At 39.8% G+C, this 16,198-nt stretch overlaps 2 long non-coding RNA genes across 2 annotated transcripts; both read right to left on the reverse strand.

The window, feature by feature from the left end:
* Positions 1-6,301: 6,301 nt before the first annotated feature.
* On the reverse strand, positions 6,302-7,152 carry LOC131879191 (uncharacterized). The gene is made up of 2 exons (XR_009373115.1): positions 6,788-7,152; positions 6,302-6,706 (listed from the first exon to the last, which is right to left on the reverse strand). It is a non-coding gene; the product is annotated as an uncharacterized LOC131879191 (long non-coding RNA).
* Positions 7,153-12,972: 5,820 nt separating this feature from the next.
* On the reverse strand, positions 12,973-14,097 carry LOC131879340 (uncharacterized). Its single transcript, XR_009373141.1, has 2 exons — positions 13,436-14,097; positions 12,973-13,330 (listed from the first exon to the last, which is right to left on the reverse strand). It is a non-coding gene; the product is annotated as an uncharacterized LOC131879340 (long non-coding RNA).
* Between the last annotated feature and the right edge of the window lie 2,101 nt (positions 14,098-16,198).

The raw sequence follows: 16,198 nt of genomic DNA on the forward strand, positions 1-16,198 counted from the left end.
CTGCGAATAATGTTAACAGACAGTTGACCTTTATTTGTGCGATGAGCTCGTCTACAAATGGGATACATTAGTGGGCCCTTGGGATTGACATCTGTAAACCAGGTTTAATTAATAGGCCAAAAAAAGTCGACATGTTCCTTCAATTTTATTCTAGTCTTATTCTAGTGCTGGGTTCTCTGGTCGGAGGAACAGACTTTGCTGTGACAACAGAGCCTGCCATCACATCGAGAAGAACATTCTGGTAGACATTGTCAAGTCCATGTTGGGTTGGTGCTTTGCCCTTGGATGTGGTTTGGATCTAAAAGGACAAGGGCCGAGGAGGTGAGTCAAATTAAGCATCGCTCACGTGGTAGGAAGCTACTAGTGCAGGCAGGAGGCCGGCAAAAGTCGGAGTCGTATGAATCCTGAGATCTTTTGACTTTTGGTAGAGGAGTTGAGTCTTTTATTACAGTCAAGTCAAGCAAAACGACTTGCCTTGCAAAATTTAATGAAAAAAGCAATAATTATTTTTCGACATGTCTGGACTTGAGTCCGACCAAATCCTCCAAAATCGAGTAAAGGACTCAAGTGCACTCGGAATCGAATCCGGACTCGCCCTCGCTAGAAGTGACATTATCCAATATGCCGCATTTCCCCCTCTTAAGCTGGTGTGGAGGGCTTCTATTTTCACAGGAAAGCTATTGGGACACTTGGGGGATGTAATGTCTTTGATATTATGCCTATCAACCAGGTGCCCCAATGGTATTCCCACCTAAACATTTGACCCCTCCTCAAAGAGCCCAACCTAACTGAGAAGATTTGTAGTCATGAATTGCTAAGAAGTATAAATTTATGTATTATGTATCAATAAATTCCTACTCTCACACCCTTTTGTACTTGATATGTGGTAGTGAAAGGTTAAGAGGAGCTCCGATTATCAATTCTATTGGACAAGGCTGTACAGAGATCATCGATGGCTTTATAGCCACTCGATTTCGTAAACATGAACACCCATGACGTCCCTCTGTGTACTGCAAGACATAATAATTGGACCGAAGTAGAGGGCTAGTCAGAGAAGCGACACTCACGAGATATCTGAGATTTTTTTTTGGCTCCCTCGCGGCTGCCTGGTGTATGCGATTGGGATCGAATTTGAACACGTTTAGTTATGTGATTCTCAAAATCAAGTTCTGAATTCAGGGAGCCAGTCAGTTTATGGCTCGTTTGTCTGCTTTGGTTGAAACTGCGTAACGCAAGAGAAGTCGATCAGCCCGACACCCTGCTGCCCGACTACCAAAATGTGTTCAAAGCAAAGTCTCAGATGGCTTGGTTGGGGTGACTTTTCTCTGGCATGCCCTCTAGACCTAGATGCGTACAAGAGGCTACCATAACTGTCGAAATGGCTTCAAACCTCATGAAGGCCATGGCAGAAAATGGGTTAACCAAGATGGTATTGTCCTTGATGATATCTGAAATAAATGTTTATGGTCGCTTTGATGTTTTGACACTTCTGAAGCCTATTTCTAGGACTGGTTTTGGTCACAATTGCACCTGAAAATAGACTATTTCGATTTTTCCGACCCTCATAATTACAACTACTTATTTGTTTTCTGATCCCGAAGTATTTTTTGGTCTAAGTACTTGTTACGTTGATTGCCTATCAAAAGAGCGCTTTCTCTTTTGATTTTCGCCAAATAGGAACGACGCCATGAATGGGATACTATAATTAGTTTAATGAAGTGCTCTATCTCCGAAGATCATGGGGGTTTGTAATGCTTTATCAACTTAACAAGAATAAGAACCGAGATTTAAAGAAACAAAGAACTAACAAGGCTGGCCTTTCTTGGGAGTAAGTAAGGGATAGACTGTTTAACATGCAGGAGGGGCATAGCATTATGAAGAGAGAACTGAGTGCACCTACTACGTTTGTTCCATGTCCGACGCAAATTGATGAGATGTCAAGAGTCCGCCTTTCGACCACAGTGACCGCCCCTTTCATGACGAAAGCACCTTAAGCACCATGGCCTCGTGACAAAAAAAGCACCTGTTCTAGATCGAATCCGGGTAGCATTGGCAAAGACAAATATTTATGACGTAATTGAATTAAATTACAGAAAATGACATATGTTCTGAATATTGATATATTCAGGAATGAAGAAAAACTTCACAGAGTTATCAAGGATAAACTGTTTTGTTTGAAAATGTTGATTCTACTCTGCACAAAAGCTTAATCAAAAAGCGATCAATAGGAAAATCGTCCAATGTATTAGAGGCATGACTAAAGTCAAACATATTAATAAGCCATGGTTGACCAGACCACCAGGACTGGGGAAGAGCATGTGGGAAATCTAATTGGGCCTATCTGTGAGCTCTGATTGAGGGCTTGAACTCAGGATGGTGGAGAACGGGAATCAATAACGTCCCCCAACCACATCAGAGCTAAATGAATCAACAGTGCCCTATACTATATATAATTAATACCTTTTTGAGACTCTCGGTCATGTCAGTTCGTAGAATGTGTTATTATATTGCGTACAGATATACTCTCGCAGGCCTTTATTCATTATAGTTATCAGTATGTTTTGTACCAATTCAGACAAACCCTACATTCAAAATGACGAAAGATGTCTCCATTAAATTCAAATCTCAATTGTACCTGTGTTTTAACAAGCTGTATGGTGTTCAAAAGCTATTTTCAAGCAATTGAAATCATATGAACAATCTCTCACTGCACCCACTTTGTACTTTGTGGCCAACACTAGTATAGCCGAGACGTCATGCCCGAGAACAGTAAACTCTGACACGCCAAAAAGCATTTTGTTGGCGAAAAGACCACCCCAGCACCTTGGAGAGCTTGAAAAAATGTTCGGGTGCAGAAGAACTGGCTATTCAAGAGTATCGTCCAAGTACACAAATAAGAAAGACAATTTATGAATACGCCATCCATTACAAATTGGAAAGTCAGTCGGCATTTGTAAAAAGTAATAAAGGCCAAATGTGATCATTGGTTGCTACATTGAACGGCTGGAAATACCGCATGGTCACCAAGATAAGTCTGCTTTTATAACCACATGAACAGGCAACGCCCATGGAGACTTGGAGACACAAATAATGCCTAATTTCCCCACTATTCAAACTTGATTTTGGTAGCTGCAAGCTTTTTCTTGAGATAATTGGCCCATCTTGGCAAAAATGGATGGTCCGGAGGTGGAGGTTAGTCCTGTACCTCATGTGATGTCGCTTAAAGCTCGTGAAAACGCAAAATAGTTAAGTTGGAGAACACAAACAGGCGCTGGATCAATTCAATTCTATCAAACAGAAGACAGTCAGTCAGGGTTGCGGCAGCGTCGTCCAATATGACGCCTGTCCCGTTTGGAACACTGCAAGGAAGTGCTCTCTCTCCAAAATTATTTCTCCTCTACATATCGGACATATAACTCTGGAGGAACTCCTCATTGAGTTGCTACTATGATGATGCCTGTGAAAGCTCGTGAAAACGCAAAATAGTTAAGTTGGAGAACACAAACAGGCGCTGGATCAATTCAATTCTATCAAACAGAAGACAGTCAGTCAGGGTTGCGGCAGCGTCGTCCAATATGACGCCTGTCCCGTTTGGAACACTGCAAGGAAGTGCTCTCTCTCCAAAATTATTTCTCCTCTACATATCGGACATATAACTCTGGAGGAACTCCTCATTGAGTTGCTACTATGATGATGCCTGTGCCATTGTCAGGGCTGAATCTCAGGACCAACTTCTCATTGACCTGGAAAGAACTGGAGTCGAGCTCATGAGGTTCTTTGCTAGCAATATGATGGTTGCAAATGCAAAAAAGAGAGTTCACCATTGTTGATGCCACACGTGAAGAAATTAGTCAGGCTAAGATAAGCGTGGGCGGGGAATCTGTGAAAGCCTCAAACACATTGATCTGGTTGAGGCTCCAGGTCAAGAGCAACTTTACATGGACAGAGCAAATTAACGAACTTGTGATGGATCTTAACCGACGACTTGGACTCATCAGGAGCCTGAGAACGTGGTTGGCCAAGGATGATTTGCTGACTGTGACTAAACGCATTATTTTTTCGAAAATTCGATACGGGTTGTCTTGCTTTGGTGGCGTGCCACTGGACGATGCAGACCTGGTTGATCCACAGATGGCAAGGATCCAAGCGCTCCTCAACCAGTTGAAGGTGGGTAAGGCTTTTCAAATGTGTGGTTGGATATATCGAACATTTGAGTCCAGAGACAGCATCACGATGCTAACTCTGTACAAGTCAATTGTTCAACCACATCTTGAATATGCCTCACCCATTTGGGCTCCATTAAGTTCAGCAGGTTTCCAAAAGGTCGAAAAAGTTCAAAGATGTTTCACCAGAGACAGCATCACGATGCTAACTCTGTACAAGTCAATTGTTCAACCACATCTTGAATATGCCTCACCCATTTGGGCTCCATTGAGTTCAGCAGGTTTCCAAAAGGTCGAAAAAGTTCAAAGATGTTTCACTAGGAACATCACAGGATTGAGAGAGCTTTAATATTGGAAGAGGCTAAAAAAGTTGGGACTGTACAGTGTTCAGAGAAGGTACGAAAGGTATCTGATACTGTACGTCTTCAAAAGCATCCATGAGCTTTGTCCCAATCCACAATTTAGTGTCAATTCTAGTGACCGTAGAGGCTTAATGTGCGTTTTGAGAGCACCTTCAAGCCCTCGAGAATCCAGGCTAGTTAAAACAATGAAGTCCAACTCTCTTCTTTCTCGGGCTCCTTCATTGTTCAATTTGCTGCCCACAAATATTCGTAGGGCTTATGTAGGCGTTGATCCAGTAACAAGATTTAAGTCAGACTTGGACAAGTTTTTGACTAAAATTCCGGATCAACCTTATATTCAAGGATTAGCCAAATCCGCCAACTCTAATTCGTTGGTCAATCAAATAATAAATGAAAATTAGAGTTAATTAAAGTGAATAAGTGATTCATTCGTCTTGAAATGTTGATAATTCCATTCCCAGTACCGGTAAGCAAGTCCGCAAATAAAAAAGAGAAAGTGGAAAAGTTTTCCGGGTTTTACTTTTTTTTCTGGGTCTACTGATGTCTTGTTTCCTATAAACAGCTGTTTTTCAAACGCCAAACTCATTTCTAAGTCAAGGCCGAATCTCAATCGCAATGAGAATCGAACGAGGTATCTCTCCATCAAACTTTTCTGAGGACCACCTCAGGAAATTTCCCTTGAAAGCCCTTTTAATATTTACATCTTATATGGTTGTAACTACATGCGCTTCATTGAAGGTAGGCACGCTTCACCTAATGATGTTCAGACTTGGAACATCTCATCTTTATTCACACAACTTTCCTTTCGAAATGTTTTTCATTGGTTTCATTGGTTAGACCAACCAGGTCATCAAGACTAGATCAATAGGGAATTGCTTTCATTCGCTTTTTTCTATTTATACAGTATTTTCTGAAAAACAATCAATTGTAACTTAAATGAGAGTCCATACTGAGCTTTGAAATTATTCTGAGCTGTTTTTGCAATGACGGTTTTATAAATTGTCATTAAAAGTGGAATTGGCCAACAACTTCAATTTTTGTCAACATATCTTCAAACTTGCCTTTATTCAACTTTAGCTTTTTCGAAGACTTTGCATTCATTCTAAGGAAAGCGACTTTTTGATGTTTACGCCCCAAAAGTACGAGTGACCTCACAAATTTGAATGGTAACATCATCTTCCTTCCCCCTTTTAATGCCTCAACATCATGGCAAATTAAATCAACTCATTCAGCAATAGCAATGATCTGGACCAATGAAGAATTGGCTTTGTGGTTTTGCCAAAAAAATCCCCAATTCACAAATTTTCCAAGCTTACCTTTTGGTCCCCTTTGGAATCAATTTCTGACCAAACCTCAGATGCACTGAAAACTTGAAAGTACATGTCCACCTTGGGTCTTTTAAAAGTTTTGACATTTGATCTAATGGTGCAGAATTGCGTTCTTCAGGGGAATCTAAAAGATCTAATCAGCCAAAACCTTGCCGTGTTTGAGGCAAATATCCACCTGAAGTCAAAAAATATTTTCCCCTCCATCGATTGTTGAAAACCGCCAATCTGGTACACCTGAACTGGAATTTTTTTAAGCAGGAGCAGAATCACATACCTCTAAATGAAAATTGTTACGAAATATATGACGCCCTTTTCCGGCTGAAGCTACATTTCTTTCGAACGAATCTTAAAAGAGAACATGACCAAAACGGTTAATACAGCCTCATGTAGGACAAGCAAATCCTTGTAAACTCATCTAAGAGTTCACCATTTGAATACATCCATTGAGTAGCATAATTAACTATTTTTATTTTACGATCTAGATGAAAATCTGACTATAGCGTAATAATATGTGCAGAGCTAGTTTAAGTATGCATAACTTGTGATGTCTCACAGGGTCTCATTTAACAAAATTCCGACGGCCAGCTTGGTTCGTCACGACCACCACTTTTGCTATGAAACATTCAGGGCATCATGAAGCAACAACAAGCGAAACAGCGACAACAACACACAATTATTGCCAGAAGAATAATCAAGACGACGATGACAATCACGGCGATGATCCATCCGTACATTTTACATTCTTCGTATTCACAGTACTCTAGAAGGGAACAATTTGCATCCTCGATGCAAATACTCCTTTCGGTCAACTGATCCTTGATGTTGGTTCCCATTTCACTTTTAGAGATAGAACCTGAAAGAAGAAGCGATTGTTAAAAATCCATGCCATCGATAACAGCAAATATGGAACGAGGATGAAATTTTTAATTGTTACCTCCGTTAGAAAAGTTTACACAGATAATAAGAATCACAGGTGATAGGATGCAAGCGGCTCTCATGTTGAATAACATGGTTGGATTTGCTGAGGCTTTTGGAGTGCAAGTTGCAAAAGTTTATTTTTGTGAATAGCTCTATTTTCCTGAGTTGATGAAGTGGTTATTGCTGCTGGCAACGTGGAATGAAGAAGAGATTAGAGCAGAGAGATTCGCCTAGAATAAACATGCCTTGTTGTCAGACCTGCGATGTAACTGTCATTGCAATTGCATTTCTAGTCATTCTATTTCTAATTACCAACATTTGAAGACATTGTTATTGTAATGAATAATATTTTAGCCAATGAGATTGAAATAAGTACAATTTACGATTACATTTTGATCTTTCTTGATCATTGCATTTTTTGGGTGAGTCATTGATTACATACATGACGCAAAAGTCCTTGAAAAGTGTGTGTGACGACGATTTTTAACGCATAGAAAGGTTGTCGAAACGATCTGTGTCACGCTGTCCTTGCAAGCAGATTCAGTTGTCATAGTTATTATGAATTATTGGGAGGAGCAAAACTCAGCAAGACCTTCACCTTTTAGCATGAGGAAGTCATTCCAACTCCCGTTCCTTTTCTACGCTTTTTTTACAATTATGATCTTTGCTGATTTAGCATTCTTGTAACTAATGGGTGATGCATGATGGACTGGGAAAGAAATGCGTCATGAGTCAATAGAAGTGTCGAGTGAGTGAAATTAGTTATAGCCAGCTATCCAAACTCGCTTGGAGATGAAGAAAAAACCCGAAATGATTGCGAAATTATTGGGCATTCAAAATGGAATACCATTGTGAATCTAATTGTACTGTAGTTAATTACGCAATTACGTGGAAAGTCAACTTGTCCACAGGTGGTAATATTTCAAAACACCTATCGTTTTGTTTATTTTCGTTTTGACCCCTTTGTATTTTTCTCCTTACAAAGCAACAGTTCTCACTTCAATAAAAGACAGGATAATTGGAGAATTGTTTGTCTACATCTCATTTCGCTTCCGTGGGTAATATCTGATCAACCAAGGAATTGAAGTTTTCAGATTTGGCTGTCCTCTGAATACAAGCTTGATCAGGAATTCGGATTAAAGACTTTGCAAATCTTACTTAGCAGATGCTACTCGATTAACATCTACACACTCAAACGAATATTTGTCATGTTATGGTGTGAAAAATATAAAAGTGGGTTTATAATCATGGCACAAATGAGATTGGAAAAATAAAAAAAAACGCCAGAATGGCATGAGCCATAAAATCGAACATAACATCAAGAACGACGAATTTGTTCATAACATACGAAAAATAGTCCATGAGGAAAGAGCATATGGTGCCGGTACAGCTAGGTAGAGGTGATTGCCGAGATTCGTGGTTACTGCAAAGTAGGTTGTGGTCCACATTGAACAAGTCATTGTTCAGTTCTTTTCGTTGACGAAATTTGAGTGGGAGCTGGACACAGATTTTAGACATTTGATCTAATTGTGCAGAATTGCGTTCTTCAGGGGAATCTAAAAGATCTAATCAGCCAAAACCTTGCCGCGTTGGGTCATTGCCCTGTCAGTACAATGGTAAGGGTCAATCTTTGAGTGGGAATTATTAGCCAAGCTAGCAAGTCAGTTACATAGAAATCCGCACACCAAAGGAATGCAGGAAAATGATATTATGGGCGCACCAAAAATAGAAAGGAGCACACCAAATGTAGAAAGTGGCACATGAAAGTGAGCGCACAAAAAGTGCTGATAGCAAGTAAAAAATTGGCACACCAGAAAAAAGGTACTGTATTTGAACCAAGCAAGTGGAAAGGGGTTTGAAGTACTCAAAACTTAAAGGGCCACATCAAACAGGTAAAAGGCACACCAAACAATAAAAAGGTGCATTGAAAAAGAGAGAGGCACAATGAAAAATAAAGCTAAAACTGTGCTTGAGCCATAGGGGCTAGCCTCCCCCAACCAGCAAAGTCAGCCTTCACTTCGATTGTATCAAGTTCCTCAAAACCCTTTTCATCATTCATCTATAAAACAGAAGTTAATAAAAAAAAGTTCCTCCAAGTTTTTTTTTTGAATTGGCACATTTCTATTGTACTTTTCAGTTTCTTGCCAGTCGGCCTTGAAAACTGTCCGAACCCTACAGGGTTTGGGCAGGTCAAACACATCATTCAACTCTCAGCTGGGTTTACCCAAAGGGCTGGATTGGACCTAGCGACACTGGTCTAACCAGGGAGAGACTTACACCTTAGAAGAAGTAACATAGAAGTGTAAAAATTGAGCTTGTTGTGCTTTTTACTGGCGCTGAATCGGTGACCAATGGACAGTGCAACTCTAGCCGATTGAAAAATCAAGTACCATGCCCTTATAGCCTTTCAGCTATCACCCGTCAGCTCTGAAAACGAGTCCGCCTGGCTAACTCCTGTTGCACTCTCCAGGCCTTGAGTCTCTATTGGACTCTATGGGGACGTTTAGGCACGCTCTAGCAGGTTCGTTTGTTTGCTGGTACCAGTGTCGGTGATGCAGGCTTGGGGCTTCAAACACGTTTTTGAGAAGCTGACCCTTCTTTCACATTGCTACATGAGGAAAGGTCAGCTTCGTTAAAACCAGTGAGAAACGCCAATTTTGCATCATTGGCATTGGTAGGCAAGTTTGTTTGCTGGTACGAGCGCTTGACTAAATGTCCGTATACTTATACGACAAGTTTATGCCCGATTTGACCAAAGCCCAAAGCTGCCCCCAACGTCCTTCTTCAAGGCGGTTAAGTCTAGCAAGAATCTCAGACTAGATTTTTCGAAACATTGCCAATAAACTTTCAAAACATGCCAGATCCAAAAAACATACCACACTCAATTTTCCCATGCCAGAGGGGTTCTAAATATGCAAGATGAGCACTTTTTGGCAGGCAAATATGCCATCTGGCAGCACTGCTGCTGATATCTTGAATTGGAGCATTGGAAAGTGTCGTGTCTTGACATACGTAACGTTCTATCGAGATATGTCTTCATGAGCGTAGTTAGAGTTTATTGATATTGGGGTATTTGCATAGAGGAAGAAAAGTCAGATTGCGATGAGAGCTAGACAAACGGACTCGTTTTCAGACCACATGGGTGACAGCTAAATTGCTGATAGGGTATGGTAACTGATTTTTCAATCGGCTTGAGTAGCAACTGTTTATAGTTACCCATTCAGCTCCAATAAAAAACACGACAAACTCGATTTTTATTCTTCTATGTTCCTTTTTCTATGGTATTTGGACGGTCGTTAGTACTTTGGTGCTCAACTTAAGACTTTGAAGCTTTGGATTGCTACTGAGATTGGAATCCCAGCCCTTCAAGACGAGAAATTTATTCATTTTACTTAACTTTTGATCATATATATTATTTGATCGACCAACAACGAATTAGAGCTGGCTGATCTGGCTCACCCTTGAATAAAAGGTTGATGGGGTATTTTAGTCACAAACTTGTCCAAGTCTGACTTAAATCCTGCTACTGGATCAACGTCTACATACGCTCTACGAATATTTTAAGGCAGCAAATTGAACAATGAAGGAGCCCGAGAAAGAAGAGACATGTACTTCATTGTTTTCAGTAGGCTGGATTCTTGAGGGCTTGAAGGTGATCTCAAAACGCACGTTAAACTTTTACGGGCACTACAATTGGTCCTAAATCCTGTGTTGGGACAAAATCATGAATGCTTTTGAAAACGTGCAATATCAGACACTTTTCGTGCCTTCTCTGAATATTGCAATATCGCAAATTCTTCCAGCTTTTCGAACGACTGAGATGTCGATTTCGAAATGGGAATATACCCATCAGGACTAACCTCCCAGTCTACAATGATAGCCGGAAAATTTAAGTCCCCTACAAAGAAAACTTTCGCGCAAACTGTCTGATCCAACTCATTTCCAGTGAGCTGGAGAGCTGATATAAAAGAGCTTATTGAACAAGAAAGGGGTCTATACATAGTTACAACAGACAGATCAAGACCTTGAAGATGACAAACTAAGACCTCTACTTCTCCATTCGGCATTTTTACACGACAAATTTTTGCAAATCATTCCTAACATACATAGGGATACACCCACATGTGGGAATATGGGATTATCAGGGCGTATCCTCTCACAACGAACTAAGTTGAAACCAACTATGGTTAGTTCTTCATCTAAGACCCCAGGCCGAAGCCATGTTTTTGTTATAGAGATGAATGAAATCTCTCTCTCAACGGCTAGTTCTTCTGAGATCTTAACTTTTGTGCTGTCCTTGTTAGAAATCATTCAATGCACGTTCAAATATAGCCGCCCCTTTACGTGCCTCTCTTTTGACGGACCAAGTTCACAAGATCTTGGACCATCCTCTCCAACCGTAAAAAATCCCGCTTATCAACAAAGCTACGTTCTACTAAAGGCAAAGCATGAGCTAATGACGATGGTTGGGTTTGGGAAATGGGTTGGGTAGCTACATTTGAATAGGAATGTACTTCGGAAATTGGGGTGGGACAAAGAATATTGGGGAGGTAAGTGTTTATAGGAATAGGGGTGGATTGAGTATTTGAAGGAAGAGGAGGGAAGTGGGAGAGAGAGTGGGAGGTAGGAGGAGGGGGAGGGAGGAAGCTAAACGAATTAAGGTGGGGGTTTGGGACAAAGCTACGTTCTACTAAAGGAAAAGCATGATCTAATGGCTATTGAGCCATAGCCATTGAGCTATGAGCTATTGTTTGTGGGATCAATAGACAAAGGGAAAGAAAAAGGGAACCATAAAGGCTATGTGTAAAGCTGTCTTGAGACACAAGACAACTTTAGACTCTTCTTGTTTTTAGCTCACCTTTGGTTAATAAACCTTTTCGTGTCGAGGTAAATACCCAACCATATAGAGTTCTAACTCGCAAATCATATTAATGTGAAATGAGCAAGCTTGATCCCCTCTCCAAGTAGATCTTCATACCTTTACAAGTCGATCAATGAGAGCAACATGAAACCAAAGATTCAAATTCCAGATCATGTCATAGGGCTCATTGAACTGCCCTCCTTGGTGTTACAAAGACATTAACGGGTCAAATATTGAACTTTTTTTCTTGCGTCAACGACTTTGTTGTTGTTAATTTCCAAGATGATGCAAAATTCAATAATTCAATATTCTAGATCCTGGAATGGGGCAGAAAATTGCAATGTATGAAATTTGTAAATAATCGCGATCCAATGAGAGAAATCTCACCATATGAATGTTTAAAAAAATCCTACTCCTAATTCAATCATACGTCTCTCGTTTTTAATAAAAGCCCTGGACTCTTCAACAAAATTCCCGCCTCGTTGAGGATCATTTACGATGGAAATAATCTCTCACCCAATTTCAAAATTAGGTGGATGATTTCGTCCAGACAATTCCGGACCAACCTGAGATCACCGACCTCAACGATAAGTAAATTTATTAAAGGCAGGAAAAATAAATATTTTTTGCTGTCGAGCAACATCCTAAAGATTTGTATGCAAATAATTGTCTGCACACAAGTTAACAAGAAAAATTGCTACTGTAAAGAAAACTAGTTCTGACAAACATCTGGAATTCATCCTCAATGGCAAAACAAGTTATTTCTCCGACCTCTACTGATCAGATTCACTTCCGAGCGATTGTATGGTTACGTTTTATGCCCCGAACCCATGTAACATATTTGTTTTAGTTCTGTGAATAAATTGTCAGCATTATTGGTTAAAATGATATTCAAATGAAAACAATTTTTAGAAATATGAAAACAACTATCATTAACAAATTCACTTGAGTTCCGAAAAAATGCACGCAACAAGTAGTTTTGAGTAATTTAGGCATTTTCGGAAGACCTTATTAAAAGTGCGTCTTTGATCTCATTGACTTTTTTTAAGTTTACGTCGATTATCTTACTTGGTGAAATTTAATTCCTCTAATTAGTCATCAATGAAAAATCCATATGTTTTTTAATGCTTTACGGCAATGTTCGTAACGTGTTAAAAAATCTGATTTTGCAAGAAACAATTTCTTACGTTTGTGAGGTGGTTGAAACTTTACATAAAAACTGTTTCTAGCTCCTTTGTTTTGATTTTAGCTCCAAGATAGTGCTCATAAAGCTTTTTGGTCAGAACCATTTGGTCACTATGCTCATGGTCATTGGTAGATAAAGAAGAGTTCGACACTCAGTCATGAAAAAGTTTATCGTGTAAGGTGAGATGAGTTTTTAGAAAAAAACAAACAGGTACAAATCATATTTTATTCATTCCATGACAGATTACTCGCTTGATCCATCATGTTTTCGGCACTTGTTGTAACAACAACAACAAGATAGGCAACGGCAACAGCATCCAATTATAGCCAATAAGATTACCAAGACGACGATGACAATCACAGCAATAGCCCATCCGTACATTTTACATTGGAACTGAAGGTATGAATGATCACAGTATTCCAGAACGGAACAATTCGCATCCTGAACACAAAGTTTCCTTTTGAAAAAGTGATCCTGAATGTCCTCTCCCACATCACGTTTGGAGAGGGAACCTGAAAAAATGAACAAACTTGTTGAACTTAAACCCTTTCGTTATGATAAAGATAAAGCTATCAGTGGCAACAATACAGCATGAGAATAATGTTTTTGATTTTTACCTCCGTAAGAGAAGGTGACACAAAGAGTGAGAATCACAACTGAGAGGGTACAAGCATTCCTCATGTTGAAAAGCATGTCTTGAATGCAGTAGATGTTGATGTTTGAAATGTGGTATTGTAACTAAATCTTAAATTGTGACCGTGTGGGGTGGTAATTGTGGCGGTTTGAACTGAAGACTCTCTAAGATTAAGTGCAATAAAATAGAGATAAGGGCCGAGAGACCAGTCTTAGAATAAACCCCCGAGCGGCGTATATTTATACTTTGGTAAATTTGTTGCCATTAGCCAAGCTGACTAATATAGTTTGGCAGGACAGTTTGCGTTTCGTTTTTTTATCTTTTTGGTCTAAAGCTCAGCTCTCGAATAAAATCAATGGTGTCATGTAAAGCCAGGAAAGGCATGGCACTAAAATGATCTGATCATTGAATGAATGAATGGTGTTATGAATCAAGAAGGGCTATGCCGCAACACAATGGGCGCGACATTTTCTTGTCATTTCGAAGTCAAAAAGCATCAACTTCGGCCCTGTGAAATGTAGTTGATACGTCATAAAACGAATAATAAACAAGTAATTCTAGAGGTACCGACGCTGAGGATTAGTAAAGTATATGGCTTTGAAACTGCCCGTCATTTTCCAGTAATTCTTTTATCGAGCTGTGTTTACACCATCACTATGACGAAAGTGATAGAAACTACTGATGGGGGCCAAATTAATGATCACAGGAGGTTGCAAGTAGGGCTACCCATTTTCATTTTCAATGGCGTATGACATTACTGGTAGAATGTTGGAAACCCGTTAGATAGCCTCTAAAGTAACCCTGATTTTTCTTCCGTCAAACCACGGTTGCTTTTTGCTCATACTAACATTTTATATTACAATGGAATCGGCTGGTGCTTTTACTTTCCCAAGTTTTCTGCCAACCTTGAATTTGAAATTTGATTTGATCACATCACTGAACCCGATTATTGTGGAGGGGCTTATTTCTTTTCTCATAATTGGAACATTGTGAGATAACCTCGAGAAAAAGGAAAATGGTGACAATCAGATCCACGAGGAATCAAAAGCTTTATTCTTTATTTTTTACATATTTTCATATTGCGAATGGGAATTATCTTACTTAACTTTATTTTCATATATTACTTGATCGACCAATGAGTTAAAGTTGGTTGATTTGACTCACCCTTGAATATAAGGTTGATCGGGAATTTTAGTCAAAAACTTGTCCAAGCCTGACTTAAATCATTTGTGGTAGGAAACAATTAGTTAAGGTTGAGGGATCCCTTAGTGACATACATGATGTCAAGTCGGGTGTCCCTCAGGGCTCCATTTTGGGTCCTCTCCTTTTCATCATCTTCATTGCTCCGCTTCAGAAGCTTGGTAGTAGTAATGTCAGTATCTCTTCTTATGCTGATGATACAAAATTGGTAGTTGTAGGAATGGCCAGGATTCTGGTTGTCTGGCAAAGGTCCTAGACCAAATTTATTCCTGGGTTGCTGCGAGTAACATGGCCTTGAATGGAATGAAATTCCGTTCAATGACCTTTGGGTCGACGCCATTAGACACTCCACTATTAGATGATGAAGGTAAGGACATTGAGCAGGTCTCATCCATGAAGGATTTAGGTGTAGTCCTCCAAGATAATGGAAAGTTCGATGAGCATATCCAGTTGAAAGTTGGTAAGGCTTTTCAAACATGTGGTTGGATATATCGCACGTTTAAGTCCAGAGATAGTGTCACGATGCTAACTCTGTACAAGTCGATTGTTCAGCCGCATCTTGAATATGCCTCTCCCATTTGGGCTCCAATTAGTTCAGCAGGTTTGCAAAAGCTCGAGCAGGTCCAAAGATGTTTTACTAGGAACATTGAAGATATGAAGAGAGCTCTCGTATTGGGAGAGGTTAGAAAGGTTGGGATTGTACAGTACTCAGAGAAGGTACGAAAGTATCTGATATTGTACGTTTTCAAAAGCATTCATGAGCTTTTGTCCCAACCCAGGATTTAGGGTCAATTGTAGTGACCGTAGAGGCTTAAGTGTCGTTTTGAGAGCACCTTCAAGCCCTCGAGAATCCAGGCTAGTTAAAACAATGAAGTCCAACTCCCTTCTATCTCGGGCTCCTTCATTGTTCAATTTGCTGCCCTCAAATATTCGTAGGGTTTATGTAGGGGTTGATCCAGTAGCAAGATTTAAGTCAGACTTGGACAAGTTTTTGACTAAAATTCCGGATCAACCTTATATTCAAGGATTAGCCAGATCAGCCAACTCCAATTCGTTGGTCGATCAAATAATGTATATAAATAAAAGTCAAGTATAATAAATAATCTTCTCGTCTTCAACTGCTGGGATTCCAATCCCGGTAGCGGTAAGGAAGTCCGCACCAAAAAAAAAAAAAAAATCCTCCTACTGGATCAACGCCTACAAACGCCCTACGAACACTAGAGGGAAGTAAATTAATCAATGAAAGAGCCCGAGAAAGAAGAGAAGTGTGCTTCATTGTTCGAACTAGCCTGGATTCTCGAGGGCTTGAAGGTGCTCTCAAAACGCATGTTTAGCCTCTAAGGTCACTATAAGTTCGTGATGTCATCTATAGCATCCGGATCAGTGACAACAAGATCCTCACGGTGTTCAAAAAGGCCTATCAAGTATCGACAGAAATAGCCTAACACATCTTGGCATTTTTCTACCTCAGAAAATCAATACGAACAACTTTGATTTTATTGCTTTATGAAGTTTTTTAGCCCATATGAAAAAGTTCCTTGCCAAA

The sequence above is a fragment of the Tigriopus californicus genome, chromosome 4 (genome assembly GCF_007210705.1).
Source record: "Tigriopus californicus strain San Diego chromosome 4, Tcal_SD_v2.1, whole genome shotgun sequence".
Classification (NCBI taxonomy): Eukaryota; Metazoa; Arthropoda; class Copepoda; order Harpacticoida; family Harpacticidae; genus Tigriopus; species Tigriopus californicus.